Below are 8,250 nucleotides of genomic sequence, written 5' to 3'. Positions count from 1 at the left end.
TCTGCATCCAGCGCTCACGGACATTTACAGAGCTTTTATTTGTTGTTATAGTAATAAAATAATGGTTTGGATCGCATTATTGAGGAGTTTGGTGATAAAATGAGTGATCAGGAGAGGATTTATCAGTATGCACGTCTATAAAGGTATGTGAAAAATACAGTGAGCAAGGGATGGGGCTTGGGTGGAGATACAGTACTGAGTGTCCTTTTGCGATTCAATGACTTTTAAACCTGTTTTACTCTGAAAAAAAAAAATTAAACAGCGCGTGTGAAAATAAATAGGACCCGACACGCCTGACAAGCACTGAATAAATGGACTGCAAAGGGTTAACGTAGTAATTCCAGTACCTATCGATGGCAGTGAAACTGGGAGTGGTTTTCTTGGCACCTTGTCACAGGTGGCATTCCCTCATCATGATAATCTTGTACCCCATGTGTAACTGCAGGCTAAATACAGTGAGTTGACATGATGGGTACTAATACCCATGTCAAACACCGAAGACATTGATGAAGGCACCCTATATAATGTTTTTTCATATTTGTTGAGTGTTTTTATCTGCTACCCTGTAATGCCAAGTTAAAGAAATGGCTTTTCATAAGGTGCAACATTTACATGTGAATGGTGTATATGATTTATTAGCCTTACCTATGTTTCTTTTGCTGGAATTAAGCCAGTTCTGAGAGGGATGCACTGCAGCCTGGTTAATGTATGTTAACTTATAGAAATATTTTTTTTTGACTTTGGTGTCATTTTAGCTATAGAATGTAAAATCTCAAATGTTGAATGTTTAATTTATGCTGGAAGAGTTCATCTTGATTTTTGGATTTTAATTGGTAAGCAAATGTATTTGTTAGTTCTCTTGGATAGGTTTGATTGTGGGTACTGTTCAAGAATAATGAACCATTGTGGCAATAAGTTTTCAAAACTGCCTGCACTGCCAAGGAGTTATATCTCAGAGACCCTTTAAGGTGTTGGCTTCATATTTGCAGAATTTGAAAGACTGCTAAATGTGCTGACCATGCTATTGACCTGACCTAATACAGCTGTCCTATTAAGGTCAAGTGTCTTTAAAGCTTCTGTGTTAGTATTTGGTGTGTAGTTGTATTCTATGATTCTCAATCAAGTTCCCTTGCAGGTGTTGTCTGGTAACATTAATTTCCCTGCCACATTTTTTTTCACCCTTTTGCAGATCAGATCACACACATTGAGATACTGGGGTATATTCACTTATTGTAAACGGCTGCAGATCTAAATACCACTAGGTTTAAATAATGAATGAACGGAAAAAGTTATTCAAATCAAACATCCAACAGTTCATTTTAGCCCCTTAAGTTTATTTCAGTCAATTTCCATCATGATTATTATACAATCGAAAGGACCCTTTTGACAGCGTCATTGTTCTATCCACATTTTAATGACAGAACTTTCACATGCTTACACAACACACATTTCCCATTATATGTAGCCACTACTTCAGATACAGACAATTCACGAAACAAAAATCTATCCTTTTCCCATTAAAAATCTTTATTATAATAGGACATGTCATGAAAATAGACTAGTTCAAGAAAACTTCATGGTGTGCATTGCTGTGCTTGGATTTAGTTTCAGACTTCATTTTGTGCTGTCTTCTGTATTGACAATAATGGCAACAATGAGTGTCATTTAACATGCTCATTCAGAAGCAGGAGAAAGTATTGAACCTCACGTGTGTCTCTTAATTATAAAGGAGTGTAAAAGTAAAATCAAACCATAAAAACATACGGACATATCTGCACAACCAGAAAGATGTTAGGAAGGAAGTGTTATCAGGGCAGTAACATACAAGTCTTAGCAAATTTCTGTAATATCTCTAGAAATTAATATACCCGCCTCCTATACAACAGTAACTGACAATCTAACAAAGTTGTTGTTTATCAACCAGAACTGCAATTGCTAAATGTGAGGAGAACTTCAAGCAGTAAAACACCAAACTCTGCACCAGAAGATAGGGGGGTTTATTCTTCCACGGAATCTCCAGCTCAGTTCTCCATATTAAATGAGCAATCCTTGTGCTCCACACCCCTGCAAAAATATGACAAGAAAAATGATTTTCAAGAAATTTATTTGGTTCAAACTAATTTCCAAACAAACTGGACTGTTTGAACTGGAATGCCATTCAGTCAATATGTAATTGCAACAATGTACAAAAATACATCAGGGATAAAATCATACAGACTTGTGTTCTGCTTAAAGAGTAAGTATCGGGGTTCTGAAAAATATAGCATTAAAACTCCCCATGGGTTATATTTTTCGGAACCCCAATACTTGACAGTCGTACCAGTACATTGGGCAACCCCTTCAATTCCTGTTAAAGCTCAGGATGTTTTTTATGTCTTCTCCATCAAGGTCAAAACTAAAATAGCAAATGTTGCATTATGACTGTAAATAGGGATGTATTTTGTTTGGTGATTGTTTGGCAGGAATAGGGTTTTACCCTCCTATACCTCAAATAACACTGTCTCTCTACTTGCCACCATTGTGAAGCAAAACTAATTTCAACATTCAAGACACAACAAAAGGCGTCTAGTGAAAGTGTTTTATAACATAGGTTACTTTTTGTACTACTGCATATACTAAACTCATTTCACGAAGCAAGATTCTATTCCAGGCATGAAATTAAACCTCCTGTGCAGCTTACAGGCAAGCCCGCAGAAGTAGGCCCTCCCCTCCTGGGCGGCGCTCAGCCAGTTGTGCTCCGCCCCCCGGGAGCCCCCATCCATGGTCGGCAGTGGAATAGCCTGGACTCAACCGGCAACGTCCGGGCTACAGGGCACATCCTGCATTCCACGCTGAGCGCCTTTACCGGATGCTCCACTCGGGAGGCCTCCTGTCTCTCCCTTTTGATATAGTATCTGAACTGAATAAAAGCTGTGCTGGCACTTTATAACACAGATGTCTTATTCAGCATTCGTTTTATAACTAAATAAGTATTAGGCCTATTACATGGTTATCTTTCCTAATGTATTGCTGCTTTCTCCGGGAGATGAGACACTTCAGCCCCGCTCAGGCAGCCGAACCTCCCGACCAGCTCTTCTTCTCATGCTTGATTTTCTTGTCTGTCGCTTCGATCTGAACTCTCGACCGCTGTTTGGCCAGTCTATTTATAGTTTAAAATCTGCCAATTAAAATAACCACAAGTGGGAATGTTAAAAAATAAAGCATTGATTACATTGTGCTTTATGCATGGTTAATTCACAGAAAGTTAAATTTTTGCTTCACTATATGTGCATTACAGGGAGTTATTTTATTTTGTATTTTAGTCAAATGTGTGTTATGTGTCCCGCGGCGCCCCCACCCCCTCCCCCGTTTATAACACTATAACACGCTCGTGTTGTGTATCCCCCCAAGACCTGCGTTATAGCAAGGGAGCTATTACCTATTTCCACTTTATCTTGTACCACTGCAGGGTTCAGTATGTGATACATTGTACTCATTGTAAACGTTTGTTGCAGTATACCATGATAACAGAATAGCAGAGCCAAGTAAAATCATTGTGAAAATCATATAGAAGTACCAGAAGTGAACCATTGACATACATTTATTTTAGTATTGGTTTAGGTCTCATACACACTGTAAGACAGTAGTTTTGCACAGTGCTTGTGTTTAAAAAGACTATTACAGGGCCTCGCCATTTATATGCAAAACAATGTACAATTTTAATAAAGAATTCCCTAAACCATAAGCCTTTTCAAGAAAGCACAAATTGTGAGCCTATAAATGTATTGGTTGAGGCCTAGTAAAAACTATTGTTTATCTTTTGTATTTTGTATTATTTTCATTATAATATCCTGATAAATCTACTGCTGGCTTCCAATTTCTAGTGTCTATTTTCTGTTGCTCCTTCTTGTGATATAGAAAAGCATAAGAAAGTTGGTGATTTCCTTAGTCTCATGGTATATGTTTTCGTTCTTGCTGGTACTTTGCTATTTTTTAACGATCTGTAGCTTCCTTCTGTTCATGGGGGGTGATGTGATCACGTTTTTTACATTTGGTAAGGATCCTGGCAGCAGCATTCTGTATTAGCTGCTCTAGGTTTATGGCTCGTGCTGGGAGACCACATATAGAGAGTTGCAGTAGTCGAGTCGAGAGGAGACAAATGCATGACAGAGTATCTCCGCATCTGGGAGGGAAAGGTGGGAACGGACTTTGGAAATTTTTTGAAGATGGTAGAAGAAGATTTGGCCATGGAGCAGATGTTGGCATCAAAGGAGAGTTTGCTGTCAAGAAGTACAGCAAGGCCTTGTAATGTGGGGGAAGGCAGCAGCAGACAGTTTCAGATGTTCAGGGTAGCTATATTTAGATTCCTAAATTGAGTCAAGGAGGCTGTTAGATCAAGGAGGACAAGCACAGAGGGAGCACCAGCATCAGCATTGAGCAGGAGATCATTCACAATCCGGAGCAGAGCAGTTTCAGTACTGTGATGCGGCCGGAAACCAGACTAGAGATTCAAGCAGATTGTTATCCGTGAGATGTTTCATCATCTGACTTGCTACAGCCCTTTCAAGAGTTTTTGAGAGAAAAAGGAGATTGGAGATGGGATGGAAATTACATAAATCATCTGGGTCAAGGGAGGGTTTTTTGAGTACTGGCGTAACTCGGGCAAGCTTGAGGGCAGCAGGAACTGAGCCAGTGTCCAGGGACAGGTTGAGAGTAAGCATAATGGAAGGAGCAAGATCAGCGGCACAGAGATGGACAAGGCTAGATAGCTAGGGGTCCAGGGGGCACATGGAAGTAGTTGATTTCAACAATAAGCCAGAAACATCAGCAATGGAGAGAGGAGAGAAGGAGTGATACGTTTCTGTTCTGATCTATGGGCTATTGCAAAGACCTGTACCACTAATATCCAGTAATATCCAATAAATGGTGATGCAAAAGTGACGCTGTATATTGCACAAGGCTATCTCTAACAAATTTCAGAATATCACTGATAAATAAAGGGCTATTCACTGGGCATACAGCAATTCACAGAAAGGGTCTCTCTCAATGGACTTGCCCAATCCACACAGTAAAGAAGCAATACAAAAAGTAAAAGCAGACACACAATTAAACACAAATTCACTTACAGTGCAATGATGGTAGTCTGGTGATCAGGCAAGAACATAGGAGTTTTTGTTGACTCAGAAATGTCTTCATCTAGGCAATGTGGGGAAGCTATAAAAAAGGCTAACAAGATGCTCGGATACATTGTGAAAAGTGTTGAATTTAAATCAAGGGAAGTAATGTTAAAATGTACAATGCACTTGTAAGACCTCATCTTGAATATTGTGTGCAGTTCTGGTCACCTCGCTATAAAAAAGATATTGCTGCTCTAGAAAGAGTGCAAAGAAGAGCGACCAGAATTATTCCGGGCTTAAAAGGCATGTCATATGCAGACAGGCTAAAAGAATTGAATCTGTTCAGTCTTGAACAAAGAAGACTACGTGGCGACCTAATTCAAGCATTCAAAATTCTAAAAGGTATTGACAGTGTCGACGCAAGGGACTTTTTCAGCCTGAAAAAAGAAACAAGGACCAGGGGTCACAAATGGAGTTTAGAAAAAGGGGCATTCAGAACAGAAAATAGGAGACACTTTTTTACACAGAGAATTGTGAGGGTCTGGAATCAACTCCCCAGTAATGTTGTTGAAGCTGACACCCTGGGATCCTTCAAGAAGCTGCTTGATGAGATTTTGGGATCAATAAGCTACTAACAACCAAACGAGCAAGATGGGCCGAATGGCCTCCTCTCGTTTGTAAACTTTCTTATGTTCTTATGTTCTTATTAAATACAGTTGATATGAAAGGTTATTGTTCATTTTACTTTCCTGTGTATGCAGTGTCTTGTGTTTACTTGTGTGCATTCTATACCATGGGTAAATTACTATAGATTTTTCTTATTACTAAAAAGCTGTAAAACAATGTGTTAAACATCTCAAATGTAAACTTAACACAAGATGTCATTACGCAAAATAAATAAATAAGTGTGGAATTTTTAAAAAATACTCCCAATACAGTGAAATTGAAACTCCAGTTGACCCAATTATACACCATTCATTTGTGATATGTGTAAGACATTCTGTAGTATTTCACACCACAATCTCCAGCTTGGAGTTCCTTAACTATGTGCAGACTGTAGTTGTACTGTAACATAACATGTATTTGTTGCCTGATTGTACTTGTTGGAGAACATGGAAAACGAAGAATTAACGCAATATAAGATGCACATATTTACAGTTTTGTACACTCATGTTAGTTTTGCAGAAAAAGTGGCAGATGGCATGAAACAAGTCTGTGCATGGAACAACAGCGGCAGTTTAGCAGCTGAAGAAACCACAATCAGCCAGTGCTGTAGGGACCGATATGCCCAAGGCAGTATAGTTTAGGAGTCAAGTAGAAAACATAAACACAATCAAGCTAGAACCAGTTTACTTTCTGCAATAGCAACTTTCAGATCACTTCAGCACACGACGCGTCATTGTCTCTGCACATGGGACCCTCCGCAGGTGTAGCCCACAGGGTGTTGCCCCGTGGTGATTGCACCTACAAAGGAGTGTGGGAGGGGAAAAACCTGGGTGCAAATGGGTATTAAAGAGTTTGTTCTGTACGCATTTTTTAATCTGCTTCCTCTGTACTGGGAAACCAATTCGCTGCATATATTTAATAAACCAAACTAATATCTGAAGATCTATAGCATTTTCATTTCTTTGCATCTAGGTCACATCAAGAAACAGCTACTCACTACTTCGAGATCAACTTCAGTTCTTGCATGTCAAAAGGAGTGAAGATTATGATGTTCTTGTCCAACACTGCTTTGTTTTTGTTATTGGTGCTGTGCAGAACTTGAGTATTGCAGCTTGATGCTAAGTTTACCACAGTAAATCTACACAGTAGTTTTGTAGTTCACCATATATGTTAAATGCATTTATTTTTTTACATGGAGAACCGCCACCCCCCACAATGAAGTACAGTGGGTTCCACGGAACATGGTAAACTTGCGGTACCTTGAGGCACGGTATACTGCGGGGTTTGGGAGGTGCAGCTTGAAGTGTAAGACCAATACTTTTTTTTTCCAGCAGAGTGTTCCAGAGAGCTTTTAGGAATTTAATGGGCTGTATACCGCTGTTACTTAACAAGAGGATCTCTGCTTTAGATTTATTTATTTCTCTGTAGGGGCTTGTTGCTAGTGCTGTATTAACAAACATACTTTTTTACATTTACATTTTTTAAATTAATTTGTTGATTGACATTTTAAGAGTAAGTAGCAGGGTTCCAAAATATATAGTGTTGCATGTCCCCATGTGTTTCTACAACTGTTTAAATAACATACCTGTCATTTTTCTTCTCATTGTTAACATCCTGACAACTTTTTACACTTATAACTTTCAAGTCTGTTTCAAAGCTCTTTTCAAAATGTCTGCTCTAGTGCACTGATAGTGTAAGGATTATTGCCCACATTGTCCAACAGGTAACACAGCAATAATGATCCATGATGTGGTACAGAACAGAAAAGGCAGAGCACTTGTTATGTTTCTTTCTTTATTTATTTATTTATATCCTTGGAACAGTTGTAGCAACACATGGGAATGTTTAATGCTATATTTAGTTAGTGCCGGAAGTACCTGACCACCACAAACACCACCAATAACTCTCGCCGGGGTGTTGGCTGGCTTTGACCCCATCTTTGTGGGGCTGGACTTGGTGCACTGTGGGTCGGTGTCCTGTGGTCCCTTCCTCGGCAGTCACCTCTTCCCATTCCTGCACCAAGCACAACGCATCCTGTAGTGTCTGGGGTCGCTCCACCCTCAGGGGTTTTCAGTGCTACCCCTAGTGCCTCTATGAACTGTAGTTGCGCTTGCTCTTCCTGTTCAGTGGGTGGGGGAAGTATAGGCCCACCGGCTCTCCCTCTCCATCTCTGAGGCCAAGTTCATAGGCGGTGCTGCAGCCTGAGTTTCAGGCCCTTGGGGTTGGACAGGTTCCTGAACCGGCATGCTAGTGCCCCGTCAGGGGGCAGGTTCAGCAGAATCAGCTGGGCATTGCCCCTCAACGCTGCAGTCAGACGACTGGCTTTCTCCCCCTCACTCACGCTATGTAGCTTGGCCAGTGTCTCCAGCTGCATAGTGAATGCCTCAACATTTGTTTGTAATGAATAAAGAAAATTCTCAAGTGCCACCTTACTGTTATGATACACAATGTAAACTCTTTTTAAAACAGGGAGAGAGGGAGCCTCACA

The sequence above is a fragment of the Polyodon spathula genome, chromosome 7 (genome assembly GCF_017654505.1).
Source record: "Polyodon spathula isolate WHYD16114869_AA chromosome 7, ASM1765450v1, whole genome shotgun sequence".
Lineage (NCBI taxonomy): Eukaryota > Metazoa > Chordata > Actinopteri > Acipenseriformes > Polyodontidae > Polyodon > Polyodon spathula.
Note: the sequence above shows the minus strand (reverse complement) of the source record.